The 23,260-nt window shown below is 42.9% G+C and overlaps 1 long non-coding RNA gene across 1 annotated transcript in view; it reads left to right on the forward strand.

The window, feature by feature from the left end:
• Positions 1–720: 720 nt before the first annotated feature.
• The window catches only part of LOC112413696 (uncharacterized), a 140,764-nt gene continuing 118,224 nt past the window's right edge, over positions 721–23,260 (forward strand). The window contains exon 1 of the long non-coding RNA XR_003006021.1: positions 721–1,122. This is a non-coding gene — a long non-coding RNA (uncharacterized LOC112413696). The remainder of the gene's footprint in view (positions 1,123–23,260) is intronic.

Consider the following 23,260-nt stretch of genomic DNA (forward strand, 5'->3'; position numbering starts at 1 on the left):
TCTCCAGATGACAGCGGAACTGTGCAAACTCCCCGGGGTCTGTGTAAAAACAGGCTCTTCCCGAGTGGGCGAGGGGGCGGGGCGGGGCGCCGGCTCTGGGTCGACCTCGGGCGCTAGGACTCTGAAGCAAGTTACGAGGTCTGTGCCTAAGTGGCTCCGTGTTTAACCTGATCAAATCAACACGGTTTATTACCAAGGCCTCAGTGTCGCATCAGAAGTTTTTTTTTTTTTTTTTTGCTTATGGCCTTGGTTGGAGAAAGCATCAAGGAATCCAGGGAGGAGACCTTCAGTAATAAACTGACACTTAAAAGTGCTTTCCGATGATTTTGCTGAGTCACTGTGGTGCTGGGCATTAGGCTTTGAAATGCTGTTACGTGGTCAAGCGCATGCGTTGAGAGGGAACCTGCAGAACGATTTGCAACTGAGGTTTCTCTAAGGGTCAGTTTTCAGGATGTTTATATGAAAAACTTTCTACGCGATACTCTACCCGATCTGCTCTCACTTTGTCACAGCAGTGTTTATCCCTCCCACACTGCTACCGATTTCCTGCTTCCCAACATTCCTCCAAAAAAGCTCCTTTTTCTTGCCCAGTGAGAGAGGTAGGCACTGATGCCAAAGCTGGAAGTTCCCAGCAGGAAGTGGTGACGCCCCACCTTGCTGATGCGGTTTCCGCTTAAGACATTAGCTCTTTGCTGCCCCCTGTGGGTGGAGGTTTCTTTCCCCCTCCAGGCCCTTTAGTTCCCAGTCTCACCTGGGGATGTCGGACTCAACGGAGCAGAAGAGAGACCAAACCAGTTTAAAGTCACAAACCACGTCCTCTGGTTACTGACTTTCGTCCGTTTTTGGTCTGTGGTTTTCTTCAGGTAGATTGAGTAGAGTCTTCTCCCTTCGTTGTTCCCTGGGGCAAGTCCAAGCAGACTGGCCTCAGCTTCTTTCTCCCAGCTTTAGATGTCAGAATCCCTCTCTTACTCTGTGTTTCCACGTTTTCCTTTCCTCCTCATTTAGTGACGCCGCACGGGCCAGGCTTGGTAAGTGGACCCGGCAAGAGGAAGATGAATAAAACGTGGTTCCCTGGTTTCAGCAGCTCACAGTGAGCTGGGGGAGACAGAAATGCAACTCATGGTGAGTGACTCTTCTTTCTGTTTTTTGTTTGTTTGTTTTCAGGGCGATGGCATCAGTTTTCTGGCTGAGTATGTTCCTGGACTGGGTCTAGTCAGATTGTATAGGTTATCAAGAAGTGTTAGTGGTCGTTATTATTATTATCGTGCCGCATGTCAAAAGCTTTTAAATGCCTCTAACTCGCAGAGTCCTTGGTTACCAGTAAAATGTGTGTAGGGAACAGGAACCTTAAGGAAAATTGTAAAGTTATTTTTAGATATTTCTGATTTTATTTTAGTTTTTGTGATTTTTGTGTTATTAAAAAACAACCCCCCTCCTGGATTAATTTGAAGCAAATCTCAGATATTATATATATTTCACGTGAAAATGTATATTTATAAATATTTATAAATGTAGATATATTTAAATATATAAATATTTCAGTATGTATTTCTAAAAGCTAAGGACTTTTTTTTTACATCTTTATTGGAGTATAATTGCTTTACAATGGTGTGTTAATTTCTGCTTTATAACAAAGTGAATCAGTTATACATATACATATGTTCCCATATCTCTTCCCTCTGGCGTCTCCCTCCCTCCCACCCTCCCTATCCCACCCCTCTAGGTGGTCCCAAAGCACTGAGCTGATCTCCCTGATCTCCCTGTGCTATGCGGCTGTTTCCCACTAGCTATCTATTTTACGTTTGGTAGTGTATATATGTCCATGCCTCTCTCTCGCTTTGTCACAAGCTAAGGACTCTTTAAAAAGTAACCACAATACTATTATTACACCAAAAAATGTAGCAGCAATTCCTTAATGTTGTCAAATATCCAGCCAGGTTTCACTGATTTTATCATCAGCTTTTAATTTCATGGTTGGTGTGTTTGACTCGGGATCTTTTGATAAGTCCATATGTTGAGGCTCCTCTTAAATCTTTTTTTATCTACAGGTTTCCCCTCATGTTATTTTTCCCCACAATTTACTTGTTGAAGAAACTGAGTAATTTGTCCAAGAGGGTTTTTCATAGCCTGGATTTTGCCAGTTGCTTCCCCTTGATTTTTAATATGTTCGTCTGTTATGTGTAGTTACATAAAACCGATAGAGCTAAAGGTTTAGGCTTGAGTTTAGAGTAGAAATGCCTCATAAGTGGTGGTGTGTACACTTCTATCTGGAGACACAGAATGCTCGCTTCTTTCTGTTTGTGATGTGAGTGGCCCTTCATGGTTATTACCTTGACCCAATTTAGCTTGTTAGAGGTTGCTAAATAGTAATATTTTAATTCTATCATCATTTCTTATGGCTTTGCTGGAATACTTTTCATAAAGAGAAGCTTCTGTCATTTGGTTACCCTGAAATGCACTTTGTATGGGAAAGTAAAGTAAAGGCTTGATTCTTTTCCTTTATTAATAGGTTTTAATGAATTTAAACACTGTGAAGATTTCAGAGGCTATAGTCTTCCTCACCGCTCTCGTTTTTCCTTTCCTTTGGTTACTCTGAAATCTAGAATTTCTCTCATTCATATTCTCTCTCTCTCTCTTTCACCCAACTTTGTGGAGCTTTGGGGAAAGAATTGCAGACTCATTCACACTAAAGTACAAATGACTAATAACAACTTATAGTATGACTATTTCAGAGAGATTTTCTGTTGAACTTGCATCAATGTCTTAAATTAGAGAAATGAAAAGAAGCTTCCTGGATAAGAATAGCATTTGTATGCGCTTACTGTTCTGTGTCAGCTGCTCTAGTAAATGACTTACATGTGTTGTAAGGTGTTCACGTTGCCCCCATTTTACAGATGTGAAGAACAAGGCTCGGGTTGTTTAGGCTCAGCTAAAAAGTGGCAGAGGTGAAACTAAACCCTGGGTTGTCTGGCTACAGAGCCAGAGTACTGAATCTGCCTTTGCGATACAATTTCAGGCACCTTGAACAGGAGGAGAAGGGGATGAGGGAGAGAAGGGCTTCCCAAGCTTGAAATCATCAACCTGACAGACCCAAGTTATTCGTTGTGTCAGTGTGTAAGGCAGAGCCTGGCAATCACCCACAAAACCAAAGATTTGCCCCAGGAGTGTTAACTGTGGAATGGTTCTCTGCCTCTGCCGCAGTAGTGATGATACCTCTGCCCCGTCGGGATCCTGTCTACTCTGGCTTCTCCTCCATCTTGTTCACTTGGGCCAGCCCCAGTGGCCTTTCTCTTGTTCCTCAAACACGCCAACCTCCTTTCAGTCTCAGGGATTTGCACCTACTGTTTCCCTGGATCTTTACATGCCCGGCTTCTCCTTGACATTTAGGTCTCAGCTTAAATGTCAGTCTTGCAGAGACACTTTTCCTGACCATCCTCTCTAAAGAAGCCACCTCCTACCCCCCAATCACCCTCTCTTTCCCAGTTCTCAGTGTCTTTTCTAGCTCTTATTACCACTTGAAAGTGTCTTCCATCTTTGGCTACCAGAATGTAGGGGGAACATGGCCAGTTTTGTCCACGGCTGGGACTCTGGAGCCTGGCACATGGTAAGCACTCAGAAAGCCTTTGTTGAACACATGAATCGGTTCAGGCATCCTTTGCTCGTTGCCTTCTACATGGAGGTCTCACCAGCCCAAATCCATCACCACTGGTTCCAATTAATCACCAGAACTGCCACAGCTGTTACGATCTATGCTTCCATCTAGAAAGTCAAAGGCTTCTGCCTTTTGTGTTTATACCCAAAGCTTAACAAAAATGGTCAGATTTAGTTCCAGTTATGAATTAGGCTGAGGTCAAGATGATTCAGATTTTAACTGAAACCTGTTTGCTCAAGCTTGTCTGTTTCCTCTGACATAGATGGTGCTGGGAAGAGGAAAGAGGTAGGGGAGCATGTTTTTAGGCCATGTTTCATAGCAGATCCATCTCACTCCTCAGTTTTGAAACGTGGCATCTGTCTTAGTCGGCTTGGGTTGCTCTAACAAAATACCTAGACTGGTGGCTTAAATAACAGACATTTACTTCTCATAGTTCTGGAGGCTAGAAGTCCAAGATCAAGGTTCTGGCAGATTCAGTTCCTGGTGGGAGCTGTCTTCTTGCTGTGTCCTCACAAGGCAGAGAGTGAGAGAAGGAGCTCTGGACTCTCTTCCTCTTCTTACAAGGCAGGTAACCCCATCACGCGGGTCCCACCCTCATGACCTCATCTAAGCCTGATTACCCCTCAAAGACTTCACTTCCAAATACTATCACGTTCAACATATGAATGTTGGGGGGATACAAGCATTCAGCTCATGGCAGCATCTCTCGAATTCTCCCTTCTTGATGTGAACCTTGAATGCCTCTAGGCGAAAGAAAGTGATGACAGAAATGGAAGCATCTCAGACATTCTTCCAAAGTTGGATGGCAAAAGCTCTTGATGGCCCATGAAAATAAATTGGAAGCTGATGGGTTTGCTCAGTTAACCAGTGGCTTAGGAGACAGTTCACAGGGCAGTGCAAAATGCAGTCCTAGATACACCTGTATCAGAATCACCTGGCAGGGGGAGGGGGTGTTTAAATGCCAATTAGTAAACCACAGAGCTGCTGAATCAACATCTTGGGGGATGGGGCTTGCGGGCCACATTCTGACAGGTACTCAGGTGTGTCTTACGTTCCCTAAAGTTTGAGAACCACTGTTGTTAGAAGTGAGATTGTACTTTATCACAACCAACTTATCCCGAGGAGCCTGAGGTAAGTCGCCTCGATCACGATGCCATTTCATGCTAGGGTTTTTGCTTCTGGCCCGCTTCCTTTCTATGTCACAGGGGTGTGAAAAGTGAGACTTGCTGACCAACAAAAGATGTCTCCAAACATTGCTAGAAGCCTCCCCTGTCAAGAACCTCCTTTGCTTTTTTAGATGCTGCCTTTATTTTATTTATTACTATTATTATTTATTATTATGTTGGCCATGCTGAGCCACTTGCAGGATCTTAGTTCCCTGACCAGGGATCGAACCCAGGCCCCCTGCAGTGGAAGCACAGAGTCCTAACCACTGGACCGCTAGGGAAGTCCCCAAATGCTGCCTTTCTATTTCTTACCGGAGGAAAGGCATAGTTTATCCTCACCTAGATGTAAACATTGTTTAATATTCAAAGTAATAATTGGACTCAGACATCTCTCTCCTGTTTCTTCTTGTCTGTATGGGTCTTTCTCTGAAAGATTCTCCCCCGACCACTAATTTCTCTTTATTATTTTCTCCCTGCTGCTCTGAACCGTCTTGATCCTTCAAGAGCAAATTCAAGTCTGTCTTTGTCCACTAAACTCCCGCCTAAGTCAGGCTTTTTTCCTCCCTGGAATTCCCAAAGTTGTTGTACCATATTGCTTAGGACTTAATTGTGTTCTCCTGTGGTGTAAATTTGAAGACAAAGAGCTTGAAGGTACTTTTGTTGAGTACTTGGTAAACACCTGATAAGGGCAGGTTGATTGGCTGGTTGATTGGATCGTTAGGTGAACATTGCAGAACAATGGGGTGGGATGCAGCGGAGTTGAGCTCATGAAGGAGGGAAATTCAAAAGGAAACATTACGAAGTTTCTGGTATGTATACTACTGATGGGAGGATGGATTTTTTGGCAGCTGTAGACTTATTAGTCTACCTAATATGTTTAAAAACAGGTCTTACTTAGAAACGTAAATCTTTATGCCTTTATTTCCTTAAGTTTAGTAGTGAGGCAATACCAAAGCATATTTATAAAAGTATGTTTTTTTAGGCATAAATGAAGCAGGGCTTTTTAGAAAACTTTAGAAAGGAACTGAAAATTAATTCCTGTTTCATAAATAAGGTTATATACATTTTCTTGTTCCATCCTAAAAAGGTTTAAACAGTTCTCTGCAAAATTCTGTCCAGGTACATTTCTTTGGATCTAATGAAAATGAGATCTAATTTTCACCTTATGTTTAATGTTGCTGAGGGCTGACTAGAGAAGTTACTGGTAACTACTTTTTTATAAATTAATTTTTATTGGAGTATAGTTGATTTACAACGTTGTGTTGCTGGGAACTACTTTGAATGTAAGACGTGCCTTTTTGTCTGGCAACTTCTCATGACTGCCTTCAGTCAGGGAGGGAGGAGAGAAGGAGACTGAGAAACAAAGTAAGCATCTTAAAAGTTTGATGTTTTTCTGTTCTATGTTGCGGACTGCAGCCTTCCATTCCGTACTTAAGGGTCTCAAAGAGATGACGCTATGATACCATTCTAGCCCCTCTCTAAAAACATGAGCTGCTCTCTTCCCCTTTCTGTTTCTACATGGATCACCAAGTAATTACCCTGTTAAGAGAACTAGGTTTGAAAGTGTTCCTTAGCCTTATCGCCTCCCCCACTCCCAGGCATCTGGCTTGTTGTGTGTGCATCCATCACTCTGGAAAAACCCTTCGAGGCCTTGCCAGCCCTGCACACAGACATTTTCTTCGAGAGCCAGCAGGGGTCAGCTGGAACACCGGCTGCTCTGGCCACTGGTCTTGCCAAGACCAAGACAGCACAAGGAGCCGTTTGTTGGTTCCCTGAGCTGAGACAGAGCAGTTGCTGAGTCTTCAGGGATGTTTGACGTGCCTTCCCTACCTTTTCGCACTGCCCCCTGCTTTGCACCACTTCATACCCCTAAGCGTTCACGCTTTCCTGGGCTCAGTACCCTTTCTTCCCTCCCATCAACATCTAAGCAAATGCCACAAACCATCTCTTTTCCCCACTGGAGTGGAGCTCTTCTGTCTCTTTTAAACTTAAGCTCTGCAGTAGTTAATTTTACAGTTTTATCCTTGTGAACGTGCTATGGCCTCTCTCTTGCCATTCGCTGACCTTGACCCCGGTGTGGGGGAATTCCACCTTGTGGCCTGGAGGGAGGGAGACCTGGGGGAGAGAAAGGTGCAGAGGAGAGATCTGCCGGGAACCATCCCATGACCCACCAAAGGGTTTTGCTGTCCTAGTCTGAAGAGAGCAAAAATCCCATATGCCTCAGGGACCAAGCTCCCGTCCTTGAATTAGTAGTGACAGAAAAGCTGGTGGCCATGAACTGCCCAAAGGGTCATGCATTGTGAGAACTGTTCCTTGCAGTATTTTTTCAGTGGGCTATTTTACTGAGACATCTCTTACCTGAAATCCTCAAAACTGGACCAGCTACATAATTTGTGGGATCCAGTGTAAGATGAAAATGTAGGTCCACTTGTTCAAAAACTATTAAGAACTTCAAGTCGTTGACTACAGAGCATTAAACCAAGCACAAGGCCCCTCTGAGGAGCCCGGAGCCTGGTGTGACTGCAGGTCGTAAACCTACGATTCCAGCTCTGCTCCAAACATACGTAGGAAGGCCCTTCCTTGTCCTGGACCAGGGGCTCAGTGTGAGGGCTCCACATCTGATTTCTCCCCTGTCCTTAGGAGCCGGTGTCCTGGAGAGGGAGAGAGATACACAGGGAGAGTGCGTGAGACTTTACTCGACACATACAGGACATACACTGTTTTAAGCTCGAGATTCTGCAGTAAACAGAACAACATCCTTGCCCTCATAGGGTTTGAACTCTAACTGGGAAGACAACAGCTAACAAACAGGCAAATACTTGCAGGTAGTGTGTCAGATAGTGACAAGTACCATGGAGGGGTGCCAACGTGGAGGGGTGGCGTCTTGCGATTTTATGAGAGGTGGTCGAGAGGGGCTACTTGAGTAAAGGCCTGGAGGGAGTAAGGGAGTGAGTCATGCAGGTATCTGAGGGGTGAGCATTCAGGCAGAGGGTCTAGCAAGTGCAAAGGCCCTGGGGCCTCTCAAGTTTGAGGGAGAGCAGGAGAACAGTGCGGCTGGGCATGGTCGATGGGGGTTTGGAAGGGGTAGAAGTGGAGAGGGGAGGCGAGATCTCACGCAGTAAGGACTTTGGATTTTACTCTGGATCAGATGGAAGCTTTGGGTGTTTAGAGGAGAGCAGGGTCGTCATCTGACTTAGGTTAAAGGGCTCCCTCTGTACTCTGTTGAGAAGAGATTGTGGGTGCAGAAGAGTGAAAACTGGGTGACCAGTGAAGAGGCTCTTGCAGTAATCCAAACGGCTTTGACCAAGCTGCTCCTGGTGGAGGTGATGAGAAGTGGTCAGATTCTAGAAGTATTGTAATCTTAAAAGGAAAAGGGGCCCGGTCTGTCTTGTTTATCACTGCAATCCTGTTGCCAGACACATGGTCTGGCACATATAGGTGCCCAATAAATATGTATTAATGAGCCAGGAGTGAATACAAATTAACACGATTTCTTATGAGATGTGAGAAATAACATTAGAAGAATGAAATGAGGCAGAATACCTTGCCAGCGTTTTTATCCCCATTTTGCTTCAATGAAATCTGCAAAAATGTTCAAGGTCAGTTCAGCTGAAATAAATTACTCGTCTCAAGGCCATACAGCCCGTCAGCCTAAATACGCTGAAATGGACAGTAAGACAGTACTTTCAGTGTGTGATCCATAGGTGGCGCTGTCTCTTGTTAGGGCTTCCTCTCCACTAGGTCACGTGCATGAGGCCGCTTACATACAGTGTTAAATGCAGTTTTTCTTCCTTTTTTTTTTTGGAAAGAGTGTTTTATCGCTTTTTTTTTTTTTCATTTAAATTTTTTTGGCTGCGTTGGGTCTTAGTTGCTGTGCGCAGGCTTTCTCTAGTTTTGGCGAGCGGGGGCACTCTTCGTTGCAGTGGGCGGACTTCTCACTGTGGTGTCTTCTCTTGTTGTGGAGCATGGGCTCTAGGTGCGCGGGCTCCAGTAGTTGTGGCACACGGGCTCTAGAGCGCAGGCTTGGTAGTTGTGCCAGGGCTTAGTTGCTCCGCGGCACGTAGGATCTTCCCGGACCAGGGCTCAAACCCGTGTCCCCTGCATTGACAGGCGGATTCTTAACCACTGCGCCACCAGAAAAGTCCCTAAACGCAGCTTTAGCTGGAGTTTATACTTGGTCTGTAGAAAATTAGATTAGCTTCTCCAATAATATGGTAAGGCTCTCTCGGAATTATATGTACAAAACTAACATTTGAAAATGTCATTCTTCCTTAATGGAACATTTAGATTATTATTTAAATGATAGAAAATTCGTCTCAATATTGGAAATACAGCAGTGCCTACATGTTGTAGAGGCCTTCACTGATTGATGACTGTTTAATTTTATTTCCTCCTCTGTGTGATTCTGGTATATGTATGTATGTGTGTATATATATATATGTGTGTGTGTGTATATATATATTTTTGAGGGGTTTTTGTAAAAAGACTATTTGTGAAAAGACCACATAAGGTATGATAAGACTTAGTTTCCTTACTGAATTTGTGCAGGGAGGTGGAAGTACAGGAAGGGGTGGCGTGGGGAGGGGGTATCAGGAGGAGATGAAGCTCCAGTAAAATATAGGAGGCTGTGAGGTTTTGTGGGACAGTCTGTGAGCACTCTTCAGATGGTAAGTTTCCTCCAGCTGTGGCCCTTCTCCAGCCGCTAGGCCATCTTTCTCCACCCAGAAAGCTTGCTGAAGCTGCACCACCTGGCAAGGTTGCTTCCCCTGGAGCCGTGAAGCTGGCTAGTTCTTTCTTGTCCAATACCCACCTCCTTGCCATTGGAGTTGGTCATCCCAGATGAAACCTGGCCTAAGTCAGGCGTTCTGAGATTCCTGTCTTTTCAGTCTTGAAGAATCAGACGATGAAAGATTCCAGTGGATCCATGGCTTTTCTCTGCGTCAGGAGGAGTAAACATCCCCTTACAAGATGACTCGTGTCCCCTAGAGAGTCCCTGGGTGGTTGTAGAGCTGTGGGCCTCTGAGGATGAGACTCTGTTCTTCACAGGATTAGGATGCAGAGCTCCCAAAATGTAAGGCCTTCAGGACTGCCTCTGCCAGGACCTGTAAAAAGTGCTCAGGCCAAGAGAGTGGCTCAGGTTGCTTTCTCTCCCAGCAGTAGATTCAGCAGATGCGTGCCGTGAGCCTACCATATGCCAAGCTTTGTGCTGGGGAAACAGCAGGACACAATTTCTATCCTCGACCTTCCCTTAGAATACATTTCCCTCCTCTTGGACTCGTTTGTAGCCAGATTTTCCTTTCATAATACTGCTTGTCTTTGGTTCTTGCTGAAAAGTTTCCTGTAGTCCAGGGCGGGACAGTGTTGTATCTTTTCACCTCCCCATCATTAATGTTTTGTCTTTGTGGCATCTCATGGGTGACAGGTTGGCTCCAAGAACCTCTGGGCGTCATGTCCTCGTTCAAGGCAGATAGAAGGGGCTGCACCAGCTACGTCTGTTTCTTTGATCAGAGAAGTGTGTCTTCCCATAGGCTCTCAGCAGACTTCCTGTATCATTGCATCACCATCTCTAACTAAAAGCAACACCAGGGGGATGGGTACCTGGTTTTGGGAAGAAGAATTTTGGGAACGGCTCCTGACGTAGCCAGCTGCGAACATCTGCCCCAAGGGCCATTCTCTCTAGTCAGATCATGCTGTTCCGTACAAGTTGCCATAACATGTCGACATCCGGGTCGTTCTGTCACATCCATTTGCTCTTGGGCCACTGTTTCCTTCCTGTCTCTGTTGCCTGTTTTCGTCCTGGCTGCCTCTCTCTGCCGCATCGGTGACTCCTGGCCTTAGAGTGGCTTGACCTTGACCACCTGTTCATCCCTCCCCCACCTCCAGCTCTCAGGCGGCCACTGGACACAGTGCTGAGAAGACGTCTTCCCCCAAGCTTGCTCTCCTCCTCCTGGCCTCCCGTGAGCGGGTCATGAAAGTCTGTCTCCTCTGTCGCTATCATTGGAATCACTGGATTCAGCCTGCATTTCTCCCTCTCTTTCGCCTCTGACACCCAGAGGTCCAGGAGTCCCGTGCGTCTCATCTCGGGAATAGCTCTTGCCGCCTCCACTCCCTTTGCCTGGCCCCAGTTCCCCTTCAAGTCCTGATTGCCTCACCCTGCTTCAAGCCATCCTCCAGACTGCCATGATTATCTTTATGTAACTTGATTTGATCGTTCTCTCTTGACTAAAAGGCATTCACGGTTCCTTATTGTTTGAGTATGAAATAGAAGCATGGCATTCAGATCCCATCCTGCCCAGCCCGTCACTCCAGCCCCACCTCCTCCGTGCTCTTTCCCTTGTCACTCGTCACTCGAGGTCTTCAGTTTCCCAGATCAGTCTCAGGGCTTTGCTGTCGGGAACACTTGTTCTGCCCTCCCCGCTCAGTGACCTCCTTCTCGGCGTTATGGACCCGGCTCAAATATAACCTCTCTAGGGTGGTTTCTCTCAAACCGAATCATGTAGCCTTCTTGTCTCCTATTGTACTGTTGGTATCACATTTGCGACATGGTTTTTCACATGCATATCCATCTCCTTTGAGAGAATCAGTCTCTCTCTCTATTTTTTTTTTTTTTGGGGGGGGGGTTGGCATGCAGCATGCGGGATCTTAGTTTCCTGATCAGGGATCGGACCCATGCCCCCTGCAGTGGAAGCACAGAGTCTTAACCACTGGACCGCCAGGGAAGTCCCAAGAGAGAACCAATCTCTGATGTAGCTTCACATCTTCAATAGCTACCGCAGGGCCTGGTATCATAGCAGGTGCCCTGAAGATGTTTGTTGAACAAACATTTTTGAACTACGGTGGATAGCCGTGGAGGAGATTTCCTGAATGTTGTGCGTTTAGTACATTCTTCACATGCGGTCAGTATGAATCCTGAAAGTTTAGTGAAGAAAACTTCAGAGGACAAATGTTTACTGCAGTGGAGAGCTCTTCAGTTTCCAGGATCGGAGGTGGTGTGTGTGGTTGGTGTTTTTAGAACAAGGCAATGGCTCAGCCCCGTGGGAGCAGATTGCATGAGACAGGCACCCAGAATGGGGGAGATGATGCCAGCCAATCTGTCAGATTTCATCATCTGCTGGTCTTGGGCTGGGAAGATTCCTAATACACGCCTCTCAGACTTAACGTCTTGTGAGGGACCGCCTTCAGTTTTCATCTTCTGCAGGATACGTATACAACCCATCTAAAAATAATATTTTAAGAAAGTATATTATTTATTTCAAGTCTAGTAAATGAATCTTGGTGTATTGGATTTATTAAGCATGGATTCTGATCATTTCTGCCCTGTGGGGAAATCTACAGGCATGGGGAAGAGGCAGATCTCTTTTATGGTTATAGACTTCTCAGTCAGCCAAGAAATAACATTTGTTTTCTTTTAATTTTACACTGCTAAAATTGCAATTATATAATTGTGAAAAAGCGGTTTGGGTAGTAGTCCATTTAAGACTCAGTGATAGAGGGGGCTGTTACTGTGGACAAAAAAAAAAAAGATCAGTGATTTTATTTATTTATTTTATCTGGGAAACCTACTTGCTGGTGGGTGTGGGCATTGGCAGATAAAATGTGTGGGTTGGTAAGTTGTTTGTATATACTTGCATGACTGTGGGTGAGTGTGTGTGTGTGTGTGTGTGTGTGTGTGTGTACTTCAGTAGTTAAAATAAAACCTCTTAAGTTTAGAAAAACGGTGAGACTGACATAGTGAACTCATGGACACGCATCCATCATGTGTAAACATATATACTGCCTTTCTGTACTAAAAGTACAGTCATTGCACTTGCCTTGTAACCGATCTCCAAGCTTCTGTCCACATTCTCCTTAATCAGCTCAGAGAGCCTGTTAGGTTTTTCAGTACACCAGTCAGGTGATGTCACTTCTCTGCTCCAAACCCTGAGCGACTCCCTATTTCCCTCAGAGTAAAAGGTCTCCTTTAGCAGATAGATAATATTTGAAACATATTATAAATGGGTTAGATATCTTTCCTGCACACTGTTTATGTTATTAATTTTCTTTTCAGTGCTCCCTTTCAAACATGCTACAAAAGTAACCTTCAATCAAGGTTTAATTACCGTTATTTTCAAAGCAATTGTATCTGAAATAATGGGGTTTCACTGAAAGTTTTCTAATTTTTTTAGTCATCGAAGTTGATGATAGTTCTTTCCATCAAGTCGAAACAAAGAAGAGGACAAAGCCGTATAAATATAATGTCTTAGGTACTTTCCTAGAAAAATATTTCCTCTTCTGGTTCAACTGGAAAAATAAGCAATTGGTAGTTGCTAATGAGCTGGTACTATTCAGGATTTTTTGAGGTGAACTTCCATTTTTAAAATAGAAAAGAAATTATTCTGATGGGTTTAAGTATATCATCTCTTCTGCATTCCACACATGGCTTTGTATGAAAAAGAAAGACACAGTTCTAAATGGGTGACTTGGCAGGAATACTGGTGATAGATGATCTTATGGGAGACGGAGTGTGTGTGATAGGAAGAGCAAGCTAGGCCTTGAATGTAGAACTCTGGCCTCTTTGGACCAAATACCGAGAAAGAACAGTGTGCATTTCCCAGTATTGTTGCTCCAAAGGTGTGGCCACATATCAAAAGCAAAAATGCATTGCTGGAACAATGAACTTGAAGTTGAAGAAGAATGTTGTAAGGCTCCCTTTTATGTAATGAACTAAGTCCAGGTTTCATATGTGTGATGGCTTAATAGCTGGTAGGTGACCTTTTATTATTTTTTCTTCCACTTAAAAGATTAAGCTGTATTCAGAACAGAGTTGAAGAGAGAACAAAGAGTCAGTAAGCTAGTAGCATAATTCGTTGAGTCATGAGAAAATAAAGGCTTCCACACACACACAAGAGCTCGGCTTGGCTTACACACAAGTCTGTCCCTTAAATGCCAAAGGCAGTGTCACGTCTTCTTTCCTCCCTAAAGGCTTAGTGCCAGGCACTTGAGCCCCTTTCCTCTTTTTATCATTGAGGTTTTCCTATCCTTTCTGTAGATTAAAAAAAATTCTTCTCACTCCCCTGAAACTGCCCGTGAAGGTCGCCATGGCCTCCACTTTGCTAAATCTAAAGCTCAGCTCTCTGCCTTCGTCTAAATTGGCCTCTCAGCAGAGTTGACACCCTTGATGACTCTCTCTTCTAGCAAACACTTTCTTCTCTTGTCTTCCAAGACCTCATACCTCCCCCACTGACTACTCCTTCCCAGACACTTGCTGCTTCGTTCTCTCTCCGTGGACGTGGCCAGGGCTCAGACCCTACAGCGCTTGTTCTTCTCGACTTGACTCCCTCCCTTGGGAACCTCGTCTGGTCTCCTGGCTTTATATGCTCACGACCACGCAGACATCTCTGGCCCACATCCCTGAATTCCAGACTCATGTAGCCAACCATCTCTTCTGTGTGTCTACACTTCCGTCGTCATGTGTCTAGACCCGAACCCCAGATCTTTCCTTCAAGTCAACGTCCCTTGGAGTCTGTTGCATATCAGTGAAGGACAACTTCATTCTTCCAAGTGCAGGAAACATCCCTGACTCCTCTCTTTCCCTCACATTCTACATCTAAGCCTTCGAGAAATCATGAGATCCCGATCTTATTACACTTCTCACCACCTCATCGCTACCCCTTCAGTGTGACCTGCCAGAGCCCCTTGCGTGGGTGATTGCACTTGCCTTGTAACTGATCTCCAGGCTTCTGTCCACGTTCTCCTTAATCAGCTCAGAGAGCCTGTTAGGTTTTTCAATACACCAGTCAGATGATGTCACTTCTCTGCTCCAAACCCTGAGCGACTCCCTATTTCCCTCAGAGTAAAGGCCACAGTCCTTCTCAAGGCCTGTAGGGCTCTCCTAGATCTGCCCTCTTCCCTACCCATTGCCTCTCTGGCTTCCTCTCCTAATAAATCATTCACTGCAGGTACAATGGCCTCTGCTTTTCCTTGACTATTCCAGATGTGATGTTTCCATTTTAGGGCCTTTGCGCCTGTGTTCCATCTGCCTGGAACGTCCTTCCCCAGACATGTGTGTACTTAACTCCTTCATTTCAAGCCCCTTCTCCAACGTCGCCTTCTTCCTGATGACCCTAAGGGCCACGGCAGTCTGCAACCCCCCAGCACCCCTCATCCCCCTTTTCTATCTTTTTCCATAGCACTTATCCTCTATTAACGTACTATATCTGTCTTTTTCCATAACACTTATCCTCTATTAACGTACTATATCTATCTATCTTTTTCCATAGCACTTATCCTCTATTAACGTACTATATCTATCTATCTTTTTCCATAGCACTTATCCTCTATTAACGTACTATATCTGTCTTTTTCCATAACACTTATCCTCTATTAACGTACTATATCTATCTATCTTTTTCCATAACACTTATCCTCTATTAACGTACTATATCTATCTATCTTTTTCCATAGCACTTATCCTCTATTAACGTACTATATCTATCTTTTTCCATAACACTTATCCTCTATTAACGTACTATATCTATCTATCTTTTTCCATAACACTTACCCTCTATTAACGTACTATATAACATGCTTATTTATTATGCTTATTATTTTTCACTGTTAGCCTCTTCAACTAGAATGTAATCTTCACGAGAGCAGGGACTTTTGTCTATTTTATGTCCTACCATCTAGTATGGTACGTGGCACAAGTTCTCAGTAGATACGTGGTAAATGAATAAAAGAAAGTTGTGGATGCTGGGAGCCACGGGCTGGCTTTCTCCCAGGTACTATGACTTGTTCTCTCTCAAGCCTTCTTTTTCCCTCAAGACCCCACTTTCTGAAGTGTTCGTTGTACGGGCTGGGGCAGGAGTGAAGTCTCCCTTGGGATGGTTTCTGGGAGAGGGAGGAAAAAGAGAGAAGGGAGCGCCTCTCCTGCTCGTGCTGTAATGAGTTGGCTTGTATCAACTTGAGTGATGGAGCCAGGTGGTCAGAGGGCCTGGCCTGGTCTGATGTAGTTTGTATTCTGATGTTTTTACTTAACATTATGTCATGAGCACTTCCCCACTTTTTTCTTTTCTGTTTTTTTTAACGAATGTTATTCGGATGGCTACATATTTAAAATACAGTCCTGGTGACTCAGCCCTGAAAGCTGACATATGTAAACGTGGAGATGATCTTGGATTGCTTTTAAGAACCAACGGGTAAGGTAACATTTAAGAGCAGTGGTTCGAGTTTGGCTCTCTGGGTGGAATCCTGCCTCTGGCCCCTCCCAGCTTTGTGACATTAGGCGATTCACTGAACTCAGCCTCTGTCAGACGGCAATAGTAACAGTGCTTGTACAGTACCTGGATCTGTCACAGTAACAGGGTTGTTCTGGAGAATGAGAGTTCATGGTTATAAAGCACTTGGAACCTTGCTGCCCCGTGTCTTCTTCAGACCAGCATGATTAGCAAGCCCTGGTGGTGGTGGTGGTGGTAGTGGGGGGGGGCTGGTCAGTAATGCAGACTCCTAGGCCCCAGCCCAGATCTGCCAAATCTGAATCTGTATTCTCACAAGCTCCCCAGGTCTTCCTGTATACACTAATGTCTGAGAAACAGTGACTTCAAATGGTGACTGGGACATATTGAATACTCTATGATGTTGGTTCAGTTTTGGAGCAGTTCCAATTTTGGACTAGTCAGACCTCTGAAACTTCTTTCTTGTCTGTGTCAAGCAAGCTTTTCTAATAAGTACCTGTGGGATCCCAGGCCCCTCACTGTACATCTCTGGCCTTCAGCTTTCTCATCTGTGATGTGAAAGTCAGAAACGAGTAATTTCAGAAGCATCCTGCCAGCTCTGGCCTTCTGGGATTCAGTACTCCTTATCAGTTCACATTTTACCGACCAGAGAGTTTCAAAAGACCAGGATTTCTTTTGGAAACTGGATAAGAGTAAGGCCTTGGAAAAATGTTCACAAATATTCTTGTGGTGCAAGCTAACCATGCCAGAGTTATTGGTCTTTTTTTTTTTTTTAATCTCCCAAGTACATCTTATTCTGTCTTAATGTCTGTTTGACATCACTCTCTAAGAACCAGCAGGATCTTGGTGCTTTTGGTGGAAGCTACTCCATCATTAACCTTTTTAGAACAAAAAACCGTGCCTTTAAAAATTATCTATCTTTTGGTGACACAACTGCTTCATAGGCTATATATTAGAGCAACAAATTCTAAGAGATTAATCTTCTAAAATGTAGTCAGTAATCATGGTCTGTTAGTCTGGAAAGGCTCCTAGAAAATAGCTCTTATTTTATAGACCAGGAAAATGAAAAGGATGGTGCCTCTCTTGAAAACATTTCCATAACCACTTTCAAGATTTCCAGCATCTTTCCACCATTAACAGAATGGAGGTCAAACTCCTTGGGCTAGTTACTAGTCTTGACTCATCTTGATTTGGCCTCAGATCATCTGTTGTGGACTGAGTGGTGTTCTCCCAAATTCATATATTAAAGCCCTAGCCCTCAATGCATCTGTTTTTGGAGATAGGGCCTTTAGGGAGGTAATTAAAGTTAAATGAAGTCATAGGGGGTGGAGCCCTAATCCAATAGGACTCATGTCCTTACAAGAAGAGGAAGAGACACCGGAGAGCTCTCTCTCTGTGTACACACAGAAGATATGCCACATCTGATACACAGTGAGGGGGTGGTGGTCTATAAACCAGGAAGAGAAATCTCACCAGAAACCAACCCTGATGGCAGCTAATCTTGGACTTTTAACCTTCAGAACTATGAGAAAACAAATGTCTGTTGTTTTTTTTTTTTACAATTTAAAAGTTTTTTTTGTTTTATTATTTATTTTGGTTGTGCCAGGTCTTAGTTGCGGCAGGCAGACTCCTTAGTTGTGGCTCACAGGCTCCTTAGTTGTGACACATGTGCTCCTTAGTTGCAGCTCACAGGCTCCTTAGTTGTGGCATGCGAACTCTTAGTTGTGGCATGCATGTGGGATCTAGTTCCCCGACCAAGGATTGATCCCGTGTCCCCTGCATTGGAAGGTGGATTCTTAACCACTGCACCACCAGGGAAGTCCCAAATGTCTGTTGTTTAAACCACTAGTTCGTGGCAGTTTATTACAGCAGCCTGAGCAGACTGACACATCATCCTTTCAACTTTGTTATAGCTCCCCTTGGGTCCTCCTCTCCTCCTAGGTGTCCAGGACTCGCCTTCTTCCATATCTTTGCTCCTGGATCCTCTTAGGGTAGCTTTCCTCTCTATTGATGGTGTCAAAATCTTAGTAGGGTCTTTGCAGATGTAATTAGTTAAATAGGGTCTCTGCAGATGTTATTAGTTGAGGGTTTTGAAAGGAAATCACATAGGGGAAAAGGCCATGAAGATAGAGGCAGAGATTGGAGTGATGCTGCCACAAACCAAGGAATGCCAGGAGCCACCAGGAATTGGAACAGGCAAGGAAGGATACTCCTCTAGAGCCTTCAGAGGGGAGCACAGCCCTGCTGATACCAATTTTAGCCTTTTGGCCTCCAGAACTGTGAGAGAGTAAATTTCAGTCCCCAGGTTTGTGGTAATTTTGTTATGGCAGCCCAGGAAGCTAATATGCCTTTTTTTCTTTTATTCTTTTAATTTTGTTGAAGTATAGTTGATTAACAACATTGTATTAATTTCTGCTGTACAGCAAAGTGACTCAATTATACATATATATTCTTTTTCATAGTCTTTTTCATGTTTTTTTCCATTATGGTTTATCACAGGATATTGAATATAGTTTTCCCTGTGCTATACAGTAGGACCTTGTTGTTTATCCATCCTGTATATAATAGTTTGCATCTGCTAATCCCAAACTCCCAATCCTTCCCTCCTCCACCCCCCTCCCCCTTGGCAACCACAAGTCTGTTCTCTATATCTGTGAGTCTGGTTTTTTTTGTAGACGTGTTGATTTGTGTCATATTTTAGCTTCCACGTATAAGTGATATCATATGGTATTTGTCTTTCTCTTTCTGACTGACTTCACTTAGTATTACTAACTTCACTTAATATTCCATGTTACTGCAAATGGAATTATTTCATTCTCTTTTTATGGCTGAGTAATATGCCATTGTATATATGTACCACGTCTTCTTTATCCATTCATCTGTTGATGGACATTTAGGCTGTTTCATGTCTTGGCTATTGTAAATAGTGCTGCTATGAACATAGGGGTGCATGTATCTTTTTGAATTGTGGTTTTGTCTGGGTATATGCCCAGGAGTGGGATGGTTGGATCTAATATGCCTTTTCTGACACTCCCAGGGTGAAGTTCCCAGAGACCCTGTACTTTTTCCCTAGACTTTCCACCTACTGGTATAGGCTATTTACGTGCATCCTACTGTTTCACCAAGACTGGCTTCCGGAGGGGAGGATCTTTGAGCCAAGAAAACGCTCATCACAGAGCTCTGGGTATTGCAGCCTTCATGGTCCACAAAAATGTCAGTGCTGGACTGTTATAATTCCTAAGGGAAATACTGTAATGTTAATTGCCCAGGACAAAAATCTCAGAATGATGAAACCTGCATGTGATACTTCCCAGATTAATTTACATGGAAGCATATAGTAGAGAATGAGAGTTTTCTGTACAACTGATTTAGTGGTGGTTTATAGAAACTTTATGAGGAACATTATTATATAGTAGAAAGGGCACCAGACTGGGAATTTAAAACTTTGGGTTGGGGTTTGAGTCAACATCCTGCTTATTCGTGGTCGTGATGCCTTGGACAAGTCACTCTCTGGGGCTCAGGATCAGTATCAGCAAAATGAGGAAAAAATTGCCAATGCTGCCTGCCACGTGGGGGTGTTATGAAAATTCTATGAGGTAGGTTATGAGAGAAGGCTCTGGAAGGTGCAAAGCCTCTTAAGAGTGTGAGCTGGTTGACTGTTATCAAGGTGTCCCTGTGGAGTCATAGTCACAGAGATGCGGGATTTAGACCCATAAGCGAGTTAAAGGATCATGTAGTGAACTCCCTAATTTTATATGAAGGAATGATGAAACTGTGACTTATCCATCTGGTTTGAATCAAGGGGACCCACAGTGGGAGCCTGTGCCCCTCCTCACTGCGCTGAGATGCTATGTGTACAGAACAAAGGGCCACAGTGAGCAGGAAACCTGCAAACCTTCTGCTTTTGCAGAAACTAACCAAACTGAGTTCACCTGACAGAATGGACAATTAGAACAAGTACACAGTTTCCAGAAACACAATAAGAACTTCATAGATAATGTTAAACTCATTTCATAAAATGATTCTTTGGAAGTCATTTTGAAGAATGTGATAAAAAATCTTAGCAATCACAGTCTGTTAAGGGCACAATTTACAATGGCATTTATTCAGGGCTTAGGTTGTAGGGTAATATTATATCCTAGATTATCTGACAGGGGTGTGGGTTTTTAAGGCAAGTGGATTAGATGGAGATGCCCAGAGAAGACACTGACAAGTCAGCAGCTCTCAACGAAAGAGGAAGATGAATGATCGTGTCAATGATGTGTTGTAGAGATTGACAGCCTAGTTCTTGGATCTGAAACTATTAAAATGCTAATTCTGGTAATCCCACATGCTTGCTGAGGAAGGAAGGATAGAAACATGTTATAAGGCACTGTAGTTGCAAGTGATCTGTTAACTTTAAAATATCTTTTACTGTGGGAAGGAAATAACAAAGATCAGAGCAAAAATAAATGAAACAGACTAAAAAGACAGTAGAAAAGATTAATAAAACTAAGAGCTGATTCTTTGAAAAGGTAAAACTAGCAAACCTTCAGCTAGACTCATCAAGAAGAAAAGAGAACACATAAAATCAGAGGTGAAAGAGGAAATGTTACACCAGATACTACAGAAATATAAGCAATCATAAGACAATGCTGTGAAGTCACCCAACAAATTTGACAACGTAGAAGAAGTGGATACATTTCTAAAAACATACAACCTACTATGACCGAATCGTGACGAAGTAGAAAATCAGAATAGACTGATGACTAGGAAGGAGATTGAATCAGTATTCAAAATGTCTCATCAAACAAAAGTCCAGAACCAGATGGTTTCACTGGTGAATTCTACCAAACATTCAAAATATATAAAATATAAAAGAGGAGGGAACGCTTCAAAACCAATTTTATGAGGGCAGCATCACCCTGATACCAAGAACAGACAAAGCTGCCATAAGAAAAGACTGCTACGGTCTAATGTCCTGATGAACATAGCTTCAGAAATCTTCAACACAAAATTTGCGAACTGAATTCAACAATACATTAAAAGGATCATATACCACCATTAAGTGGGACTTATCCCAGGGATGTGAGGATGGTTCAACATCTGCAAATCAATCGATGTGATACACCACATTAACAAAATGAAAGGTAGAAATCATATTATCATCTCTATAGATGCAGAAAAAGCTTTTGACAAAATTCAACATCCATTTATGATAAAAACTCTCAACAAAGTGAATATAGAGGGAAGGCACCCCAACATAATAAAGGCTGTATATGACAAGCCCACAGCTAACATCATAATGGTGAAAACCTGAATCTTTTCCCTCTAAGGAACAAGACAAGGATGCCCACTCTCACCACTTTTATTCAATATTGTATTAGAAGCCCTAGCCAGAGCAATCAGGCAAGAAAAAGAAATAAAAGGAATCCAAATTCAAAAGGAAGAAATAAAACTGTCATTATTTGCATATGACATGATATTATATATAAAAAACTCAAAAGATTCCACCAAAAAAACTGTTAGAACTAATAAACAAATTGAGTAAATTTTCAGGATAAAAGGCCAACATGCAAAAATCTGTTGGGTTTCTATATGCTAATAATAAACTGTCAGAGAAATTCAGAACACAATCCAATTTACAACTGCATCAAAAAGAATAAGATATCCAGGAATAAATTTAACCAAGGAGGTGAAAGATCTGTTCACTGAACACTATGACATTGGTGAAAGAAATTGAAGGAGATACACATCAATGGAAACATATTCCATTCTTATGGATTGGAAGAATAAATATTGTTAAAATGTCCATACTACCCAAAGCAATCTACAGATTCAATGCAATCTCTATCAAACTTACAAAGGTGTTTTTCACAGAAATAGAAAAAGTAATCCTAAAAGTTGTACGGAGCCACAGAGACCCCAAATAGCCAAAAGAGTCTTGAGAAAGAGCAAAGCTGGAGTCATCATGCTTCCTGATTTCAAGCTATATTACATGGTATTGGCAAAAAAAAACACAACAAAAAATCAGACACACAGATCAATGGAACAGAATAGGGAACCCAGAAATATACCCACGCATATATGATCAGTTAATTTACAAGAAAGGAGCCAAGAAAATACTATGGGGAAAGGATAGTCTCTTCAATAAATGGTGTTAGAAAAATTGGACAGCAGCATGCAGAAGAATGAAACTGGACCACTATCTTATACCATACACAAAAATAAACTCAAAACGGATTAAAGACTTGGACATGAAACCTTAAATCATAAAATTTCTAGAATAAAACATAAGTGGTTGGCATGGACATATATACACTACCAAACGTAAAATAGATAGCTAGTGGGAAGCAGCTGCATGGCACAGGGAGATCAGCTCGGTGCTTTGTGACCACCTAGAGGGGTGGGATAGGGAGGGTGGGAGGGAGGGAGATGCAAGAGGGAAGAGGTATGGGAACATATGCGTATGTATAACTGATTCACTTTGTTATAAAGCAGAAACTAACACCATTGTAAAGCAATTATACTCCAATAAAGATGTTAAAAAACAAACAAAAAAACCCATAAATGGTAAGCTCCTTGACATTGGTTTTGGTGATGACTTTTTGGATTTCACACCAAAAGCAAAGGCAACAAAAACAAAAATAAGCGGGACTGCATCAAACTAAAAAACTTCTGCACGTCAACGGAAACCATCAACAAAAGAAAAGGCAACGTAGGGAATGGGAGAAAATATTTGCAAATCATACATCAGATAAAGGGTTAATAATCAACATATATAAAGAACTCATGCAACCTAATTGCAAAAAACAAACAATTTGATTAAAAAATGGGCATCTTTCCCCCCAAAAAGACATACAGATGGCCAACAGGTACATGAAAAGATGCTCAACATCCCTAAGCATCAGGAAAATGCAAATCAAAATCACAATGAGATGTCACCTCACACCTCTTAGAATGGCTGTTATCAAAAAGACAAGAAATTACAAGTGGTGGTGAGAATGTGGAGAAAAGGGAACCCTTGTGCACTGCTGGTAGGAATGTAAATTGGTGCAGCCATTATGGAAAATATTGGAAGTTAATTAAAAAATTAAAAATAGAACTATATTGATAGCAATACCACTTCTGGGTATTCACCCAAAGAAAATGAAAACACTCATTTGATCAGATATATGCACCCCTGTGTTCATTGCAGCGTTATTTACAATAGCCAAGATATAGAAATGACCTACAGGGAATTCCCTGGT

The sequence above is a fragment of the Neophocaena asiaeorientalis genome, unplaced genomic scaffold (genome assembly GCF_003031525.2).
Source record: "Neophocaena asiaeorientalis asiaeorientalis breed wild unplaced genomic scaffold, Neophocaena_asiaeorientalis_V1.1 scaffold417, whole genome shotgun sequence".
Taxonomy (NCBI): Eukaryota; Metazoa; Chordata; class Mammalia; order Artiodactyla; family Phocoenidae; genus Neophocaena; species Neophocaena asiaeorientalis.